This window comes from Trichosurus vulpecula, chromosome 6, assembly GCF_011100635.1.
Source record: "Trichosurus vulpecula isolate mTriVul1 chromosome 6, mTriVul1.pri, whole genome shotgun sequence".
Lineage (NCBI taxonomy): Eukaryota > Metazoa > Chordata > Mammalia > Diprotodontia > Phalangeridae > Trichosurus > Trichosurus vulpecula.
In genome coordinates, this window is record NC_050578.1 from 8,067,831 (window position 1) to 8,088,828 (window position 20,998).

Sequence of the window (20,998 nt, forward strand, 5' to 3'; positions counted from 1 at the left end):
AACTCTTAAGTTCTCACTTTTTTTTTTTTAACTTTAGCTTAGACTCAACAAATCTGTGTGACATGGGAAATCACTTAAATTTCTCAGTACCATGGGCAATTGTCTAAGACCAATGTTTTAGAGCTATTTATTTGGGAGGGAGTTTCATCACTGGGAGCTATCTACATCAATCAGATCTTTCTGGGCTTTGTTCATCCCCCTCAAAAATTTTTTTTCGTAGTTCCCGATGTTTAATTTCCATGATCATTTAGAATTGTAGCAAAATTAGAAAAGTTTTAGAGTTGAAAGGGACAGCCGAAGACACTGAGGCCCAGGATGATGAAATCCAAAATCACTGTTATTGGTTGAGTCATGACTAGAGTACAGATTTCCTGAGTGCTGGGACAGTGCCCTGTCTGAGTTTTGTTGCTGTTAAGTCATTTCGGTCATTTCTGACTCTTCGTGACCCCATTTGGAGTGTTTTTGGCAACGATACTGGAGTAATTTGCTATTTCCTTCTCCAGCTCATTTTACAGATGAGGAAACTGAGACAAACAGGGCTAAGTGATTTGCTTAGGTCACAAGTTAGTAAGTGTCTGAGGTAAGATTTGAACTCAGCAGATAGATGTCTTTCTGAATCCAGGCCCAGAGCTGTATTCTCTGTGGCCCCTAGCTGCTCTTTCTAAGTACAGCATATAATTGAGGCAGCTTGATTTAGTGGATAGAGCACCAGACTTGTAGTCAGATGACCTGTTCAAATACTGCCACAAATACTTGCAGTATGACCTGAAGCAAGTCACTTAGTGTCTTTGTGTTGCAGTTTCTTAATCTGTAAAACGAGGGAGTTGAATTTGATGGCCTTTAGTTTGTTGTTTAGTGTTTCAGTCATGTCTGACTCTTTGTGACCCTATTTGAGGTGTTCTTGGCAAAGATACTGGAGTGGTTTGCCATTTCCTTCTCTAGCTCATTTTAGAGAGGCAAGGCAAACAGGGTTAAGTAACTTGCCCAGGGATTACACACCTTGTAAGTTCCTGAGATCAGATTTGAACTCCGGAAGATGAATCTTCTGACTTCAGGCCCAGGACTCTTTCCACCATGCTACCTAGCTGCCCTTTTTAAGGCACCATCCAATTTTAAATCTGTGAGTCTATAATTCCATATAACCTACTTTTTGGGTTCTGTTGCCTATAGCTTTTTTTTTTCCTGTTTATATTTTAGCTACTAGAGATGCCTGTGTTTAGCAAACTATTTTTTCTCCAACCCTTCCTCTCTAGAACTCCCCTGCCTTATGTCCTCTTTAGCCTCACTCTGAGCCTATAGATTCATTAAAAAAGCTCTTAGATTTGTAGACCTCTTCTCTACTCCCCTTGCCCCCAGATCATTAGAGTTGGAAGGAACCTTAGAAAGCACTCCTCTCCCCTTATTTTATATATAAGTAAATGGAGGCCCAGAAAAGACAAGTGACTTGTGCAAGGTCAGTCAAGATTAATTCAAAAGTTACATGCAGTGGTATGTGTGTGTGTGTTTTTTTTTTTTTTTTGTGTGTGTCACATTAATTACAGGATTGCTAGTGCTCATTGTCTTAGGACTTAGCCTGAATACATGCCAACTGTTTTACATGTTTATAGTTTTACAACTCTTAGAATTATCAATTTGTTTTTCTTTCTAGCTTTATGTCCTTCTAGGACAGTTTGAGCTTCCTATGCCTTTCAAAGGAAGGATATGGCCAGACCCCTCTCAAGGCAAGAGAATAAGCTCAAATATCTGATTTTGTTACTTTACCCTTTTCAAAATAAGATTCCATATTTACTTTATTTTTTTAATTTATTTTTTGTTTTTAGTTTACAACACTCAGTTCCACAAGTTTTTGAGTTACAAATTTTCTCCTCTGCCCTCTCTTCCCCCCTCCCTCCCAAGATGGCATATAATCTGATATAGGTTCTACATATACCTTTGCATTAAACTTATTTACACAATAGTCAAGTTATAAAGAAAAATTATTACCAATGGGATGAATCATGAGAAAGAAGAAACAAACCCAAAAAAGAAAAAAAAGAGAAAGCAAATAGTTTGTCTCAGTCTGCATTCAGACTCTGTAATTCCATATTTACTTTATGACATGCCTTTGCCCAGCCATAGTCACTTTTGGGAAATGGGAATCATAACATCATAGAATTTAGAGTTGAGACCTTAGTTTTCATCTAGTCCACCTCCCACATTTTACAGATGAAGAACTGAGGCTTTGAGAAGTAAAGTGACTGGTTCTTCAATCACATACTCCAGTCCCCTGATTCCAAATCTGTTGCTTTTTCCTATTATACCGCAACACTTATACTAATAATTATTTATGTTACTTGGTTTTATGATGTCGATGTGTGCTAGCAGGGCTGTCCTGGACTCTCTTCTCTTCTCCCTCTACTACTTCACTTGGTGTTCTTAGCAACAACCATGGATTTAATTACTGTTTTTATACTGATGATTCTCAGATCTGCCTTTCCTGCCCCAGCCTCTCTGCTGACCTCCACTCTCACATCTCCAACTACTGAACTGGATGTTTAGTAGGCACCTTAAATATATCCAATATCAATATATCCAAAACAAAACTCATTATCTTTCTGCCTAACTTTTCTTTCCCTCCTATCTACCATACTACTGTAGAAGGCAATGAATGCTATCCTCCCTCAGGCTCACTACCTAGGAGTCATCCTGGACTTTTCATTATTTCTCATCACCCCATATTCAGTCTGTTGCCAGGGCCTTTTGGTTTACCTTTGCAACATCTCTCTCATAACTAGATTACTGCTATAACCTGCTGGCGGTTCTGCCAGCCTCAAGTCTTTTCCCTCTCAAATCCATCTTTCAGTCATGCAAGTGACTTTCCTAAAGCAAAGGTCTGATCATCTCACACCCTTCACCCCTTCTCAGTAGACTTCATTGGCTTCCCGTTGTTTTTAGGAGCAAATACAAGATGTTCCCCATGGCATTCAAAAAGCTCTAGCCCCCTCCTTACCTGTCTGGTGGTCTTACATTTTACTTCCCAACATGGACTTTTTGATCCAATGACACTGTACTCCTGGCCATTTCATGAACACAACTTGGCTCTGGGCATTCTCTCTGGCATTCCCCCAGATCTGAAGTGCTCTCCCTCCTTCCTTGTGACTACTGACCTCCCTGGCTTCCGTTAAATCTCAATTAAAATCTCACCTCCTACTGGAAGCCTTTCCTAACCCTTCTTAATTCCAGTGCTTTCCCTCCGTTAATTATTTCCTCTTTATACTGTATATAGCTTGCTTTGAATACATTTGTCTACATGTTGTATCCCCCATGAGACTATAAGCACTTTGAATGCAGGGGATGTCTTTTATAAACTCTTCTTGTATCCCCAGCATTAGGCCAGTGCCTGGCATGTAGTACATACTTAATGTTTATTGATTGATATCTTGTAACTTAAATCAAAGAATCTTGAATTTTCCAAGTTTTGACAGATGTTAAGAGCATCTAGTACAGAGGGGTCCAACTCTCACCAGAACCAGTTAAAATCTAACTGGAGAATGTTTACAAAATAAAAAGGCAATACAACTTCAGTAATGTTAAATTGTAGTTTTCTAAGTCAATATGTGCCTGCAAGGATCCCTATTTGAGTTTGATGACCTTGATCTAGTCTAATCAGTTCATTTTGACTAAGCTTCTAGAAAGGATCACATCTTAATCTAAACTTAGTATCTCCCTCAACAGCCGAAGAGAAGGCTTTACAATGCTATATGCCTATATAAACCTTTTTAACTGAGCTTAATTAAATTCTAAATGAAGAGATTGAGGCTGAGAGAGATAAAGAGACTAGTCTAAGGTCATACACTAAGCCTGGGAGTAGACCCTAGGCCTCCTGATCCTATTCTCTACTCAGAGGCCTTGTGCTTGGAAAGAACACTGGATTTTAAATTAAAGGACTTGTTGATGTTTACTAACTAATAATTTTGAATGAAGCATTTAACTTTTGGGAGTCTCAGTTTCCAAACAGTAAAATGAAGAGGTTAAACTGAATATTCTCAAAGGTCCCTTCCAGTGCCACATTAGGTACTTTTCTTTTCACTATATACTATTAGAATAAGATGTTCAGTTGTACAGTATAGACAATTTAGAAATTAGGCTGCTTGGATAAACTTAGTATCATTGGCAAACTTAGAGATTTCACTGTGTACTTTCTCTTTTAGGACCTTGTAAAAATGTTAAATTAGACTGGTTTTAGCACTTATCTCTGGAAGGACTTTAGTGTTTTCAATTCATCCAGCAACTGCTAGCAATTATGGCACAGAGTGAATTCAGTTTTTGTAGTGGTTAGAAAAAGCTCTAAGATAATTCCCTGTGGTGAGAAGATCAGTACCCAATATAACGAATGGTTCTTGCCAAATGTAGGCCATCTTTAATTTTTTCTACCTGTTGAATTACAAAACCTTTCAACAGCACCCTTTAAATTTTTGTATCATTCCCTAGTTCAAGCTTTTACATAGTAATACTCTCACATAGGGTAGTTCTATATCTTTGATAACAGTTCCCTGATCCTATTTTAACATACTGCTAAATTGAAATTATCAATTAAACTGTCTAGTATTTTTCTATTTCCTTATTTTTGTGATTATGTGTAATACCAAGTAATGTTAAAAATACCATTAGAGAAATGATTCTATCAAATACTTTGAATTTTTTTTACCTGATATTTAGCAACCTTTCTTCTTTGAGTTGACTAGATACTTAGCCATGCATTTTTATTTAGAGGGTTTTTAGCATAAGCATTGATAGTTTAATATTACTGTTTATGTGATGCTTTGTTACAAAAAGTATTTAGACTGATTATTTTTTTTTTATATAATCTGTGTTTAGGCTTATCATTTTTGCTTCCATACTTCTATTGTTTTCCTCTAGACTTGGCTCTTTTGCAGTGATTAAATGAACATGAGTTTTTTATATGACCAAACTTGTATGTCTCCCAGGTTAAAAGTGTTATGTGTAAGTAAAACTCTGTTTCTATATAGAAGTTTTGTCGTGTTTTTTTTTTTTGTTTGTTTGTTTTTTTGGAGAGGCGGGGAAAGCAGGGCAATTGGGGTTAAGAGACTTGCCCAAGGTTACACAGCTGGTAAGTGCATCAAGTGTCTGATGCCCGATTTGACTCAGATCCTCCTGACTCCAGGGCCGGTGCTTACTCACTGTGCCACCTAGCTACCCCCATATAGAAGTTATAAGCAGCAATCTCTTGTTATGTTTGTGGGAATTACATGTTAAATAGCTTTAAAGATTAAAATACCAGGTACTAAGAAAATGTAATTAGGGTCTCTCAGCAGTTCTATAGCTTCCTTGGAAACATGTGATTGATAAATTTTTTTTTTTTTTTGTAAAAACCTGCTCTCTCCCCACCTTGTGAATAAGAGAAAAACAAAAATTCTGTTACACATTGTAGTCTAACAAGACAAATTTCTACAGTGGTTATGTCTAAAATAACATACACAAACATACACATACATACATACAGTTACCCTTTTTTGGGTGTATATACGTGTCTCGTTCCTTACTTGAATCTTTACTTCCCTATCAGAGATGTGTAGCATCTTTTATTAGTAGTCCTCTGAAATTGTGGTTACTTTTATGCTGATCAGAGTTTCTATGTTTTTTGTAGTTGTTTGTCTTTACAATGCTGTTGTCCTTGTATAAATTATTCTCCTGATTCTGTTCACTACCCTCAGCATCAGTTCATAGAAATCTCCCTAGCTTTCTTGGAATACAATACAATAATACAGTAGTGTTCAATCACATTTATATACCACAACTTTTTTAGTTATTCCCTACTTGGTGGGCACATACTTTTATCATATGCTAAATTGTACAAGTTAGACATTTAGAATCAAGGCTGCTTGGATAAGCTTAGTTTTACTGGAAGACCCAGAGATTTCACTGTGTACTTTCTCTTCTAGGTCTCTTTTAAAAATATTAATGTATAGCTATAAATATATTTGTACATTTTTAGTTTGAGTTTGTTTTGTTTAGAAATAATTTCTCTTTTTATATACTCTCCCTTTTATTTGCCCTTCTCTTCTTTTCCTCCTATTTTCCTGTTGAATGAAATATATTTCTGTACTCTACCTTGTATGGGTATATTCTTCCCTCCTTTGACAGTTTAGGTGAGTGAGGTTCAAGTGTTGGCAGTTCTCCTTAGCCCTTTTCTGTTTGTTTGTAGACCAGGGATGGGGAACACAAGGCCACATGTGGCCCCCTAGGTCCTCACTTCGCAGAACAGATCCCCTTAATGAAAGGATTTGTTCTGTATCTCAGTCAAAAGGCTACACCCAAGGACCTTGGAGGCCACAGGCTACCAACCCCTGGTTTAGACCTTCACTTGCGTTCCCCAGTTATGTGAGATAATTTTCCCTAACCTTCCTTTTCCTTCCATTTCCCACTATATTGCTCTTCTCCTACCTTTCCATTCTTAAAAAGATTATCAAGATATAACCACTCCCATTTTTTTTTTATCTAATTAGACTCCCTCTATGACCCCCGATGATGAGTTATTTCAGAGGGGACACATCGTCTTCCCACATTAGAATGTAAGCAGTTTATTGTTGTTTAGTTCTTTATCATTTTTTGTTTGTGTTTACCTTTTTATGTTTCTCTTAACTCCTGCTTTTGATATTCAAAACTCTGTTCTTTTCATTAGGAATGCTTAGAATGCTCTTTCATTAAGGGTCTATTTTTTCCCCCTGTAGGATTATATTGTTTTGCTGGGTAGATTATTCTCAGCTGTAAATGTATGCATGCCTGTGTGTATATGTATGTATATATATGCATATGTGTATGTTGTGTGTACACGCATATACACATACATACATACACACACATATACCTATCTCCTTTGCCTTCTGGAATATTGTATTCTAAGCACTCTGCTCCTTTATAATTGTGGCTGCTAAAGTGTGTATGATCCCTGCTGGCTTCTTGGTACTTGGATTCTTTTCTTTCTGACTGCTTACAGTATTTTTTTCCTTTGATCTGGAAGCCCTGGATCTTGGCAATTATGTTCCTGGGAATTTTCATTTTGAGGTTTCTTTCAGGAGGTAACTGGTAGATTGTTTTTCTTTCTGTTTTTGCCTTTTGTTTCTAAGAGATCTAGGCAGTTTAAAAATTTCTTGAAATATGTCTATGCCCTTCTTTTGGTCGTGGCATGCAAATAGTCCAATGATTCTTAAATTTTTTCTCCTCAGTCAGTTGTTTGTGCTATGAGATACCTTATACTTGATTTTTTTTCAGTCTTTTGACTTTGTTTTAATATTTCTTATTTTCTCATTGAGTTATTGGCTTATAATGGTTAATCCATTCTAACATTTGTTGCTCTGGCAAGAGTTTTTATGTCTTGTGCCAAGCTATTAATTATTCCCTTTCCAATCTTTTCTCCCATGGCTCTCATTTCTTTGTCAGTTTTTTCCCTCCAGCACTTTTATTTCATTGTTAAAAACATTTTTAAACTAAAAAAAAAAAAAAAAACCTTCTTGCTTCATCTCTCCCAGGAATTCTAGTTGAAATTGTGTCCAAGCAGCATTTTTCTTTGATGCTTTTCATAATACGCATACATATTCATACACATACACATATATATGCATGTTATGTATGTTAAAACATAAAGGATCTGTAATTTAATCAGTGTGGATTGGATACTTCTTTCTGCTGATTCTGATTGCAGTGCCTCCATGACTCGGTGTTTGTGGATGAAATATCCATTGCCTCTTAGGCAACCTGATGAACTTTTCTGTACTTTGCAAGGCTGGTTCTTGGATAGCAGATATACATATAATCTATCTAATAGCAGCCTCTTCCTCCTGATAGAAACAGTCAGAGGAAGTGTTCCATTGGTGTACCTGCCACAGCCTTGAAGTTCCCTCCACAAGGTGATAAGGCATTGGAATAGGATTTTAGTAGAAAGCTCTTCTAGTACCTATAAAAAGGAGCTCTTGTAAGAAGCTGAAATAAATTTTGGGTTTTATTGGGAAGGAAAATTCCCAGATGCTACAAGAAGTCTAAGACTGCTTCATGTCCTGAAAGCCAAAGAATACCTCCCAAAACCATTGTGATTTTGTTAAAATTATTTACAGGCAGACAGGCCAGTCTTGCCTAAGCAGGTAAGAAGAGAGGAAAAGTCAAGGTCACAGGGGTGGGGAACCTGTGGCCCCAAGGCCATATGAGGCCCTTTAGGGCCTCAAATGCAGCTTTTTGACTCAATACAAGCTTCACAGAACAAATCCCCTTAATAAAAGCATTTGTTCTGTAAAACTTAGACTCAGTCAAAAGGCCGCACTTGAAGACCTAGAAGGCCCCATGTGGCCTCAAGGTTGCAAGTTCCCCACTACTGGTCAAGGCATAGGGACAGACTTTTCATTGGTCCCCTGCTACAGCATTCACACAGCTTCCAGATTGATATTTAAAAAAAAAAAACAGGTTCAATCGTTACTCCCTTATTCAAGAAGCTCTTGTCATACCTAATCACATCTAGATTAAAATAAAAACTTCTTTGGCATTTGAAATCCTTTGCAATATGTCTCTAGCCTATCTTTCTTATCTTGCTGCACTTATTCTGTTTTACAATTCTGTGTCCAAGCAAACTGGCCACTTTGACCTTCTGCCTCCTATTTCACTGTTTTTGCAAATCCCTTTTTACTTATGGAATCCCTAACTTCTTTCAGGGTTGTGCTTAAGTGTCACTGACTTCTGCTGAATGCCTTTCCTGTCCCCGTCCCCCCCCCCCCCCCCCCCCACCGCCAATTCTTCTTGTATCCTAAAATACAAAGTTTCTTTGTATTATGTATTTACTAGCTATATTAATGGCCATTCTTTGCCTCATTTCTTTTGCCTCATAAACCTTAATCACCGAATGGACGTTGCCTCTCTCAAACAGACCTGTTGAAGATCCTGGGCCATCTCCAGTTGTCCTGATCCATGGCTGGCCCTGGAGGAGAAAGTGAGGCTGGTGACTTTGCACAGCCCTCCCTTGCTTAAATCCAGTTCATATACATGTGATGGCATCACCTCCTTGATGTCATGGTCCTCTTGGAGAACAAAGGGCAAACAGCAGCAGTATTCCCAGCACCGTATCTTTCACATAGTAAGGAGCCAATAAATGCTTGTGGAATGAATAAAAGAAGGAAGTAGGACTTGGCACTTAAGTCTAGCCATGAAGGAAGAAAAAGATTTTATCAAGCAGATGAGGAAAAAGTGCATGGTGGGAGGGAGGGGTTTGAACTTACTTGTTCAGTTGTGTAGAGATGGAAGTTAGATGTCATGTTGGGGAAAGAGTAGCTAGTAGTCTAGTTGGGTTGGGACTCAGAGTATATGCAGGTGAGTATTATGAAATAAGGGTGGGTTGGAGTCAGATTATAGAGGACTTTAATTGCCAGAGTTTATATTTTGTACTAGAGGCATAGGAAATCATCTGAAGGCTTTTGAATAGTGAAGAAACATCAACCCTTTGGGAAGATTATTTGTTTTGAATCTTTGTATAGGGAAGATTTGGACACAACTCAAACAACTGAACAGGATGGATTGGAGAGGAAAGGAGGCAGGAAAAGCCATTTGGAAGATTATTAAAATTCATTTTAGGGGCAGCTAGGTGGCACAGTGAGTAGAGCACTGGCCCTGGAATCAGGACCTGAGTTCAAATCTGGCCTCAGACACTTCACACACTTGCCAGCTGTGTGACCTTGGGCAAGTCACTTAACTCCAATTGCCCTGCCTTCCTCCCTCCAAAAAAAATATTCAATTTAATTCAGTAGCCTTAGTTAAGTTTTTGTTGTTAGTCACTGAAGATACAAATACAAAAATCTCTACCTTCCAGGAGCTTACCTCTGTTACTGTAGGTGAGTGTAATGAGAGGTAATAAAGATTTAAAGTACACTGTGAGTAGGGGGAAGAAACTGTAACTACAGGAAGGATGAGGAATAGGAAAGTAACATCAACAGAACAAATATAATTGATTAAGTATCAAAAAGGCTTATACAAGTTAAATATACCTCAGGATAATGTAAAGGGGAATAGTATAAGCTGTGTACCCCCACCCCTTTTAGATTTCTCTCCCTGTCCCTCTCCCTCCCTCTTTCTCTCTGTCCCTCTCTCCCTCTCCCTTTTCCTCCTTCTTCCCCCCCCCCCTTAAGTAAACATAATGCTATTTGATGCCCTCTCTATTTGAAAAGTCTGGGTACTTTATCTGCTGAAGTATAAAGTTTCTCTACTGCAGCAATAAGATAGGTTTTCTTTTTTCTTCCTTTTTCCATGTTTGACAGAACAGTGATGATACCGTTATGGATTTGTGTCACTTAAAAGACATTCTTGTCAATAATTTGTAGTCATTAGACAAGCGGAATAACTTGACTAACAAGGTACTAAAACAATTTCTTCTCCTCCTTCAATGTCTTAAGGTGGAAATTATTTGTTAGATAGTATGTCCAATTGCTTAAGTCCTTAAACAGAAGAAAAATAATAGATAACATAAGAGATTTTTGTTTGTTTTGTCGATTTTGTTAAGTGCTGATTTTCATGACCTTTCTGTATCTTAGTGACTCTCAGTTAAATTCAAACACTAAGCTAATCATAAGTTATTATTATTGTAATGATCAGGAGGCAAGCATGTGTTGCTATGGATAGAACGCTGGATTGCAAGTCTGGTAGAGCTTGGGTTTGGATGCAGCCTCTGGGCAAGTTAATTAACCTCTGCCTGTCTTAGTTTCCTCACAGATAAAATGGGAGTGATAATAGCATTTCTCTGCCCGAGTTGTGAGTGTCCAGCGAGATAACACTTGGGCATCCTTTGCCTTGCCAATCTTCAAGTGCTGTGTTGTTATTAAACATGTACTGTGTTGCGGAAAGGTCAGTGTTAGATGCTTTTATACTGGTGATGCAAAGACAAAAATAATGGTGTCTGCCTTCTGGGGACTCATATTTTGCTGTGGACCTCCAGAAATTATGCTCCCAGCCCCTGTGGGAGTTAATCTTCACTGTTTTGGAACTCCTGCCCTGGGGCCAAGCTGGGTAGTCTTGACTGGCGTTTCAACAGTCCGGCTAGCAGCTGCTGTGGGGGCGAAAGACCAACACAAGCCCAACAACAAGCATGCTGCCAAAGCCCAGGTTCTTTTGATCTGCTTTACTAAGGAAAGCATCGTTAAGGGGTTGACAGTCTCCCTTTAATCCAGCATACAAATACCATTCACTTAGTTCAGGGGGAAAAGCCAGCACCCTGAACTTCAAGCAAGCAAATTACAAACATTGACAGACAGACCAAATACAATTCATAGTTACCAACATCTGAGTTCAGCCTGGGAGCTCATAACAAGGGCTGGCCCAGAGTCACTCGCGCCACCATGGCTCTGGGTCAGAGCTCCGAGAAAGAAAGCCAACCCCTGGTTTTATATCTTTCTCAGGGTCAAGGATGAGTCACACAATGCGACTCACCCACGTGACCTGAAATCGTCACAAAGAGGCGACCTAAACCCACGTGGCCTAAAAGCCTCTGATGTCCCAAACATGCCACTCAAACCTATATAAACTAGGCCCTCCCCTGAGGCAAGGAGGTCACCAAGGATTCCCAGTCTAATCAAGGAAACAAAGGCCAAACTCTTCAAGGGCACTTGGTTGAACTGAGTGCTAAGAGCCCATTTTGATTGCCAATACAACTGGTGAGAGAATGCACTAAGCTAGTCCACAGTATCTAGTAGGCCCTAAATCAGGCCATGCTCCACACTCCATCTAGACTTTGGCTCTGGCAAGCTTGCCATTGTTCCTTTGTGTCTATGCCAACACTCCCAGTCAGATCCTTACTACCACTGCTGCTGGAAAGACTCTGTACATTGATCAGCCCAACATTCCTCTGACTCCCTTCTTTGGCCACTATTTTCTACTGTGAGTTGTCCTTTCTTATTAGAATGTAAGTTCTTTCTCATTTGCTCTCCTTTCCCTTCCCTTACTCCCATGTACACGCAGTCAAATCTTATTTATTGTATATCCATGCCATCTCTCACATTCATTCCCTTTTTTGCATTCATATTGCCACTACCCTAATTCATGGATTTGGATTATTGTACTTTCCTCCTGTTTTGACATCACTCTCAGATCTTTCTTGTAACCCAGTTACCAATCTGCTCAAGAAGTTTCAGCAGCTTCCAGTTGCCTCTAGGATAAAATGCAAATTTTTCTTTGGGACATTCAGGACCTTCACAGCCTGGCTCAATCTTCCTTCTGTTTCCAGATTTATTTCATTTTATTTATTTCATGTTAATCAATTTCTTCACATTAATCTTTCTCATACACTCCCTGACTTACCTAAATTAGCCTCCTTGTTTGCTGCATGTGATATTCTATCTTTTGCCTCTGTGCCTCTGTACATGCTGTTGTGCAAAGTGCCTGAAATGGTTTCCCTCCTCAATTCTGTCCCTTGGAATCCTCAACTTCTTCTCAAGACTCAGCTCAGGTTCTACCTCTGAAATGAGACCTTTCCTGCTTTCCCCAATTGTTAATGCTTCCTCAAAACAAATTACTTTGCATATTGGCTTTTGTGCCCATGTGTGGTTTCCCCCAGCAGAATGTATGACTCTTTTGGGCTGGAACTATTTTAATTTCTGTTTTTATGTGCCAAAGACCTCTGGACAGCACTTGGTCGGCTCTTAACAAATGTTGATTGAATTAAGTTGAGATACCATATGGGACAACATCCAGAGGGAAATGTCCCACTTGGTAGATGACAATGTAACAAAAGTAGGGCTAACTACATAGATTTGGGAGTCATTTGCACAGAGATAATTACACTCTGAAGCTGATGAGATCACTGAGACAAATGTAGAGAGAGAGGAAAGGGCCCAGAATTAAATCTAATAACAAGAATAGTAATTCCTTGGAGTTTACAAATGTGTGGTAGGAATGAAGACTATAGAGTATATTGTAGATTGTGTTCTTTTAGACCAAGGGTGGGGAACCTGCAGCCTCAAGGCCACATGTGGCTCTCTAGGTCTTCACGTGTGGCCTTTTGACAAAATCCAAACTTCACAGAACAAATCCCTTTAATAGAAGGATTTGTTCTTACGTGAAACTTGGACTCAGTCAAAAGGCCACACGTGAAGACCTAGAAGGCCCCATGTGGCCTGGAGGCCACAGGTTCCCCAAACCTTTTCTAGATTATCACACCTGTCCTAATCTCCCCTTTTCCCTTACCAGTCTTGGCCCTATAGTTAACCAGTTCAGCTCTTCACTGCCTTTTACTCTTGAATCCCTTGCCAGGTTCCTGTTGATGGTGACTACTTGTTAAACCCGTCTTTTATTACTCCCACCACCTGCCCCCTCAGCTCTCTCCGAAGTTACTAAATGATCTCCTAATTGCCAAATCTAAGGACATTTTCTCAATTCTCATCTCAAAACATGTAGAGAAGGCTTATACTAGGTTTATACTCCCTTCCCATTTTCCACTAGGTTTTGTCCTTTATTAGAATGTAAATTCCTTCTCTACATCTTTTGGCACTATTGACTTTTCTCCAAGACATTCTATCCTTTCTGAGTTTTTGTGTCACACTTTTCTCCTGGTTTTCCTCCTATCTGTCTCACCACTCCTCCTGAATCTTCTTTGCTGACTCTTCGTTGAAGTTATGTTCATTAACTATGGATGTTCCACAGAGGTTTGTCCTTGGTCATCTTCTCTTCTCCTTTTATACCAGGGGATCTTAAACTTTTGTGTGTCCTGGACTCTTTTGGCAGTTTCCTGAAGCCTAATGGTCCTGTCTCAAAATAACATTTTAAAATCTGTAAATACATGGGATTTATGTATATAGTACATAGAATTTACACAGGAAACCAAGTATATTGAAATAAAAAATTCCTTACCTACCTGAGTTTACAAATCCCTTGAAGGTCCATAAGATGGATAGTGAAGAACTTCTGCTGTGGCTTTGTGGTCTCATTAACTCCTGTGAATTCCTTTATCACCTCTGTGCAGATGATTCTCATAACTGTTTATCCAGACTCAAACTTTCTTATGACTTTTGAACTTTGGATAGTAATTGACTGGACATTTTGAACTGGATGTCATGTAGACATCTTAAATACAACACATTGAGAAAAAGAACTCATGATTTTCCCTCCTTCACAACTTCCCTATTACTGTTGAAAGTACCACTGTCTTTCCAAATACCTAACTCAGAGGTGTCAAATACAGGAGCACATTCAGCCTACAACACTTCCAGGTGCAACCAACCCAATTAAAATATAATTGGGAAATATGTAATAAAAGAATAAAAATACAATAAAACCTAGATACTGTTAATAATGCTATTTTCTAAGTTATTAAGTAGCCTGCAGAGATCCTTGCGTGTGGTTTAGTTGCCTCAGTTTCTTTTTAAGTTTGATACTAAAGAGGTTTTGGGGTGCTGGGACCCTGAGAATGCCAAGACGGGGTCACCTGGAATGAATTCACACACTCAAGCCAAGTGGCAAAAAGTTTATTGTAATGCTTTAGCAAAAGTGGGCATAGGTTATTAAGGGAACCTGTGAGAGACTGAGGATGGTGCTGGGGTTTATATGGAAAAGGGGCATGAGAAAGGAATGCCAGGGATACTAATTAGGTAATCTAAGGGGTCCAGATGTCTTTGGGAGTTACGGATGGGAAAGCATAGGGAGTATACCAGACATTGAGGGAGTTGCCAGAGGCATAGATGGGAATCTGGCACCAGGAGGGAGAGAGAGTCCTTGGACCAGCCAGGGACAAAAATCCTTGGGCAGACACTCCTCTGTCACATAAGAGAATGTGTTCTGCCGCAAGAGAAAATTTTCTTGCAGGACAGGCCTACTGAGAAATTGGAGGCTTCCAGAGACATAATCTTAGGATTGGGGCCAAAGCACCCCACTAATCATCAATACCACTAACCTAGCTGACAGTTTTGGCATAATTAGAAGAAATGAATATAGAGACTCGAGATATCTCTGATATAAAGGTTAAGGTCACAAAAGGTAAATTTATCCAACAGCAGAGATAATTTTCTTCAACCAGATGCGTGTTAATAAAATTAAAAACATAAAAACAGGGGGCCATATACTCACCAAAGGTTTTCACTGTCAAGAGATTTTGCAAGAGGAATAACCAGAGATGATGACTACCAGTTGCTTCCTATTTGCAGATGACTTTATATTGGAGACATCTCTTGATTCTAATTACACCAAAATTTTCAGCTTTAATAAACTTTAACGAATGTGAAATTTTTAGCACTGTCCTAATAGATTAATTCATCAAAATTCATCAACTTTATTCTTTTTGTCTTAAGAAAGTTTGTGAAATTCCTGTGAGCTTTTTTCAAAGTTGAAGTTATTATTACCAGGAAAAGACAAAAAAAACCTCCTATAATTTCAAGCATTTGAATCTTATAAACACTTAGAATGAATGTTGTACATAAATAAACATTGTTTTGGATAGTTACTAGCCTCTTAAAACTCTGCCCTTGGCAAGGTAAGATATTTTTTAATCTTGAAATGTAATTGTTAATTGTCAAATCTGCCTCATCTCAGAAAATGTAAATGGCTCCTGGGCAGATAAGATCTTTTCTTCAGAGTAGAGAAAACAATTTTGATATTAAATAATTAATTATTAATGCATAGATGTTTTAGTAGATTTATGATCTCTTCAGATGGGTATATGGCTATGCTCTCTATCATACAGACCCTAACTCAGCCATCTCTTCTTATTTTTTGTTATTCTTGTCCCTTACAGAGGACCAAACCAGTGAGGTGGAGGCTACCTTCTAGGTCTTTTTACATTTGCTAGGCATTATCCCTATCTTGCTTCTCTCCCTATGTGACTAGTCCACTTCATTTTGTAATTATGCTTCTTTGATGATACCCCCTTTATGTCTAGTCTTATGTCTAGGTCATCATTGGAAATATATTGAAAGCTATCCATTTCTAATCTTTTGACACAGTACAGTGTTTATGCAGCTTAATTATTAAATCGTTTTAAAAATTAACAACTTATTTAGGTATTTGCTCTTCAAAAAAACTTATTTTGGCAATATAAGATGCTATCTGTAACTATTATAAGCAGAACAGATGGTAAGATGGGAGACTATACTACTGATAGTACATCTGGTTTGCTTCCTTTAATCCCACTCACAGGGAAATGAATCTGCATATCTTGGCAGACATTATTGGTATAAGACTGTCCTGTGATTTCTCGATATTTTTATCTCAGATGTTCTGGGAAGAAGCATTTTCAGTTGCTGTGCGCCGTTGCGGCAGTTGCAGAATTGTTTAGGACCATAGTGAGCAATTTGCTCCCTTTCTGTCAGTTCAGTCTCTGGCAATAAATGTTATATAAATATAACTTATAATTGACTGATCAGATGATCCTTTAACTAAGGTTTGTAGTATTTGTAGTATTTATGTAACCATTTATACAGCCATTAATATGAAATAAATTCGGATAAAAGAAATAGGCTGAGGATTCTTAAGTTTTTTTGTTTCAAGACCTTTTGACAGTCTCATGAAGTCTGTGGATCACCAGCTGAGAATACTGTTTTTAAGTACATTGAAAAAACATGTAGAATTACAAAGGAAACCACTTATATTGAAATACATTTATTAAAATATTTGTAAAAAAAGTTCACAGGCTTCAGGTTGAGAGCCTCTTATCTTAAGTTTAAGAGGTTCTTTCAGCAAGGATATCTTTTTCATTATCTGAAAATGCATATAAATTAAACATTTTTCAGATTTAACCATTTTGAGATTTCAGTTAGTACTTAGTCTTAAAAGAAGTTCTTCTGATGCTTACTTTGAGGAACCAGGATTGAATAGGAATATAGACTAGATCTAACCTTTGAAAAATTATATAGTACTTTTATAGACCCTGAATCTTTTCTGTTAAACTGAGGCTTATCTTTTTTTTACGACGATAAGTATTCTTCATTTGATGCTGTATGGCTAGGAGTCATGGAATGCCACAGAATTAAAGTTGAAGATCACACAAAGGACAATCGAGTGATGTGTGGTGAGCATGAGTAGGCTATATAACATTATCAACAAAGAATTGTGCAAGAGAAGCTGCATAAATGATAGCATTGGAAAGATACATTGATTGTTAAAGAAGGTGAGTCAGACTAATTTATGGAAAGCCTACGTTTTCAGTAGAATTTGTTCAAGAAATGTAGAAAAGTTCCCCATACATTTTGGTGATACCCGCTGTGGAAGAATTAGGGGAGGTCATGGACAAGAGTCACACTTGGAAAGAGAACATTGGTGCCAAATGAAGTATTAAAGTACTGCCAAAGTGTGTATCATGTACAATAATAGGAAAAACTATTATTCCATCTATTACACTGTAAGAATTCAACTGTGTGTGTGTGTGTGTATGGGGGGGTAGAGGGGGCAGGGTTAACCTTTGAACTAGTTTCCTTTGTTCTGTCTCCTTTTCTACAAGCATTAGAGGTATGAGAAAAATGCTTATTGAAAGAAAATGGGTTTACCATTTATGTTATTTGCTTTTTTGTACTCCATCCCTTTTTGTACTTTGTATAATTCTTTTGTCTGTTTCCATCATGCTAAATAAACAAATATCTTCCCCTTAAAAAATGTTTATATTCTTTGGAAAGATAAAGGCTGCCCTTTGATTGTTATGTAGTGCTTTACACTTTTTCATTATAGAATAGTATTAATTGTTGTAGTGAGCACTGTGGACAATGGGTGTGTGTGTGTAAGTTTGAGTAGGTCTTTGCTTTACTTAACATCTCTTCTGACATTTCTGGAGATAAGTCTTAGGCTTCGAACTGAAAGACCATCTTTGGTATGAACCTGGTAAGAGAGCTTTTTGCAAAATATCTGAGAGTTTTGGTGGATATCAAGCTCACTGTGGGTCAGCAGTATGATATGACAAAGAAACCAATGCCAACTTGGACTGCATTGAGAGGCTTATTTTCTAAATATAAGTAGGTCCTGCTACATTCTACCCAAGTCAGTCTAGATGTTCAATTCTGGGGCCACACTTTAGGAAAGATATAGATAAACCAGGGAGAGTCTAGAAGAAAGGAATGAGGATCTTGAAGGGTCTCAACTAATTCAGATACAGAGGTAGGTTGAAGAAACAACATTTAGCTAGAGGAATAGGAAATGTGATATTGATCTTTTAAGTGTTTGGGAGGTTTTCAACCAAAGGAGAAAGGAGACTTGTTTTCTTGGGCTCCAGAAGACAGAACTTGGAGCAGTGTTACAGATATGCAGAAATACAAATTGAGGCGTGATAAGAGAAAAAGCATCCTAGCATTTTGAGCTATCCTGTAGTAAAACAAGCTGTTTTTAGGGAATGGTATAGCACTGTAGCTATGAGAGTCAGGTGAGATAGGCCAGCTCATGGCATCAGTTGCTCTGTTTCTTTGGAGGAAGAAGCTGTGTGTGATTGGATAGAAAGAGTATGACTGAGTTCAAATTTCACCTCTGATACTTTGTGACCTTTAGCAAATCACTTAACTTTCTTGGGCTTCAGTTTCCCTTATTGTAACATGAGAAGGCTGGACTTATTGGCTTCTTAGGTTTCTTCTAACTCTAGATCTCTGAATCTATGAACTAATGGGCATTGTGTTATTTAATAAATTGGAATTTTAAGGAACATTATTAGGTAACTATATTAGTTGTTAGATATCTTTGTAAAATCAAGTTATTTTAGACAACAAACTTTTAAAGTTCCTATCCTTTACTTTTATAAATTTTACCCATTATCATTCCCACCAGTGTATTACCATTTTCCATGTCACGAGGACTTTTATCTCATTCATTCCGATATACAAGCACTGGAAGAATCTTGCCAGTTTTTTTTTTTTTATTTATCAAAACATTAAAATTGTAGTGCAAGAAGGAGCCTTAGGCATCATCTAGCCCAATCCCTCATTTAACACATGAAGAAACTGAGATCCAGAGATACTGTGTTTGCCTAAGGCCATAGAGTTAATGGCAGAGCTGGGATGAAAACCTGAATCTCCAGATTTTCAGCCTGGTAGTGTTTCCCCTCTGCCGTTGTTTTGAGTATCTGACAGTTCTAATTCAGGTCCTCATCACTGTTCCTTCTTGGATGTGGTAACTTTCTCTTTGCGATATTTCTTTTTTAAATATATCTGCAATACCTTTCCACATAGTAATGTGAATAGTTTATCATTGTTCATGTTGTATTTCTGCTCTTTTCTGAAATCTACAATAGCATCTGCTTGCTTTAAATGTAAAATATAAATTCATTTATGAATATTTCTAGATAATCTTTATGACTTTCTTATTTGAAACTACATTCTGACCAATACCGCTTTGAACAGATCTTCTGCTTCCAATTCAGCTATTTTAGTCTGTTAGCTATATTTCCAACATTTATCATGAGAATAATTGTAATGGCTCTTATCTGTATAGTGTTTTACAGTTCACAGAGCACTTTCCTCGTAGAAAAGTGCAGTAAGAAAGAGCGCTGATTGGTTTTGGAGCAAGAACACTTATGTTTGAATGTTGCTTAGAGTCAGTCTTCTGTGTGTTCCTGGGACAGATCAGTTTGTCCCTCTGGGTTCTGGTTTCCTCACTTATAAAAGAGGAATAATAATTATACTATCTTCCTCAAAGAGGATTTGTGAGAAAGTTGTTTTGTAAACAAAATATTCTGTATGAGGTGATGTTAATGATGATCCTTTGAGATAAGCAACTTGAGCATTTCCGAAGTTTGTGCTAGTTACCCAGACTAACAAGCCACAAAGTTGTGGCTCCAGTTTCTTTCTTTGGCTATACCATGGTCTTATGGCCATACCACATCTAATCTTTCAAAACTTTGCACACAACTAGCCTCCTCCATAGAGGCTTCTCAGGATAATTTTTTTTGATGCTGTTATCATTGTTTTTCCAGGATTCCCTTCAGTATAAAGACAAGTAAATATAAACACATATAAAGTGTAGCTGGTTATGTAATCTTTAGCTGATTATCATTTGCATATTCATGTGATTTGTCCTATAGACCTTAGATAAAATCTTTTGAGGTAAGGGAGTTTTCCCCGTTTCCTTTTAAGCTTTCTACAGCATTTAGAATTATAGTCTTATAGAATGGTGACTAGATGAGATTTAAGAGATGATTAGCTCTGACACATTCAGTTTGCAGAAGAGGAAGTTAGTGGCAAATTGGGCATCTGAACCTAGGTTTCCTTGACTTTGCTTCCAGTGCTTTTTCCATAACTTTATATTGCCTCTCTAATATGTCACACAGTACACTAATTATTCTATCTACATTTTAGTTCTGTCATTTCTTATTGAATAGTCAGTTATTATTCTTGTCTTCATTTTGTATTTGTTAGAGTTCGAACAGAAATAGTCTAGAATTTGGCCACTATCCTGCTATTGTTTTATGTTTAATGATCAGCAGACTGTTGTATACATGTATAAAATAATTGCTCTTTTATTGTTAAATAAACATATTGGGATCAAGTTGCCATTTCTGTTCACTGAAACATCTTCTGAATAACTTTTGTAGCACACTGAATGATAGGTATATATACTTTATCCTTTTTCTGCATGGTTTTGATTTCTTCTGCTAAGTCTTTATAATCTGAGAGCTTTTAATTCTTTGTAGTTTGGAGATTATGAGAGTTGGTATGACAACGTGTATTAAAAATTTTGTTCTTAAATTATGAGTCACTCTTTTATCTGGGCACTTGTGGGCAGTTTTGTCTATGATGATTCTCTGGGTCCATTATTGTTTATTTGTTGAGTGTTAAAGGCTCTTATGTAGTTTGTATTTATAGTATTTATAGTCATATTATCCATATTATAATTATAGTTCTTTTACTGGAAGCCTTCCCCAATCCCTCTTAATTCTATTGCTGTCTCTCTGTTAATTATTTCCTATATATCTTGGATATAGCTTGCTATATACGTGTTTGTGTGTGTGTGTGTGTAGTGTGTGTGTATATATTATATATGTGTGTGTATATATGTATATATTTCATACACACAC

General features: G+C 37.6%; 1 protein-coding gene and 1 pseudogene across 6 annotated transcripts in view; one reads left to right on the top strand and one right to left on the bottom strand.

Moving 5' to 3' along the window:
- The window catches only part of LOC118853215, a 28,015-nt pseudogene extending 14,020 nt beyond the window's left edge, over positions 1-13,995 (bottom strand).
- Positions 1-20,998, top strand: part of CLCN3 (chloride voltage-gated channel 3) — a 142,294-nt gene that overhangs the window by 80,934 nt on the left and 40,362 nt on the right. The window lies entirely within an intron of this gene.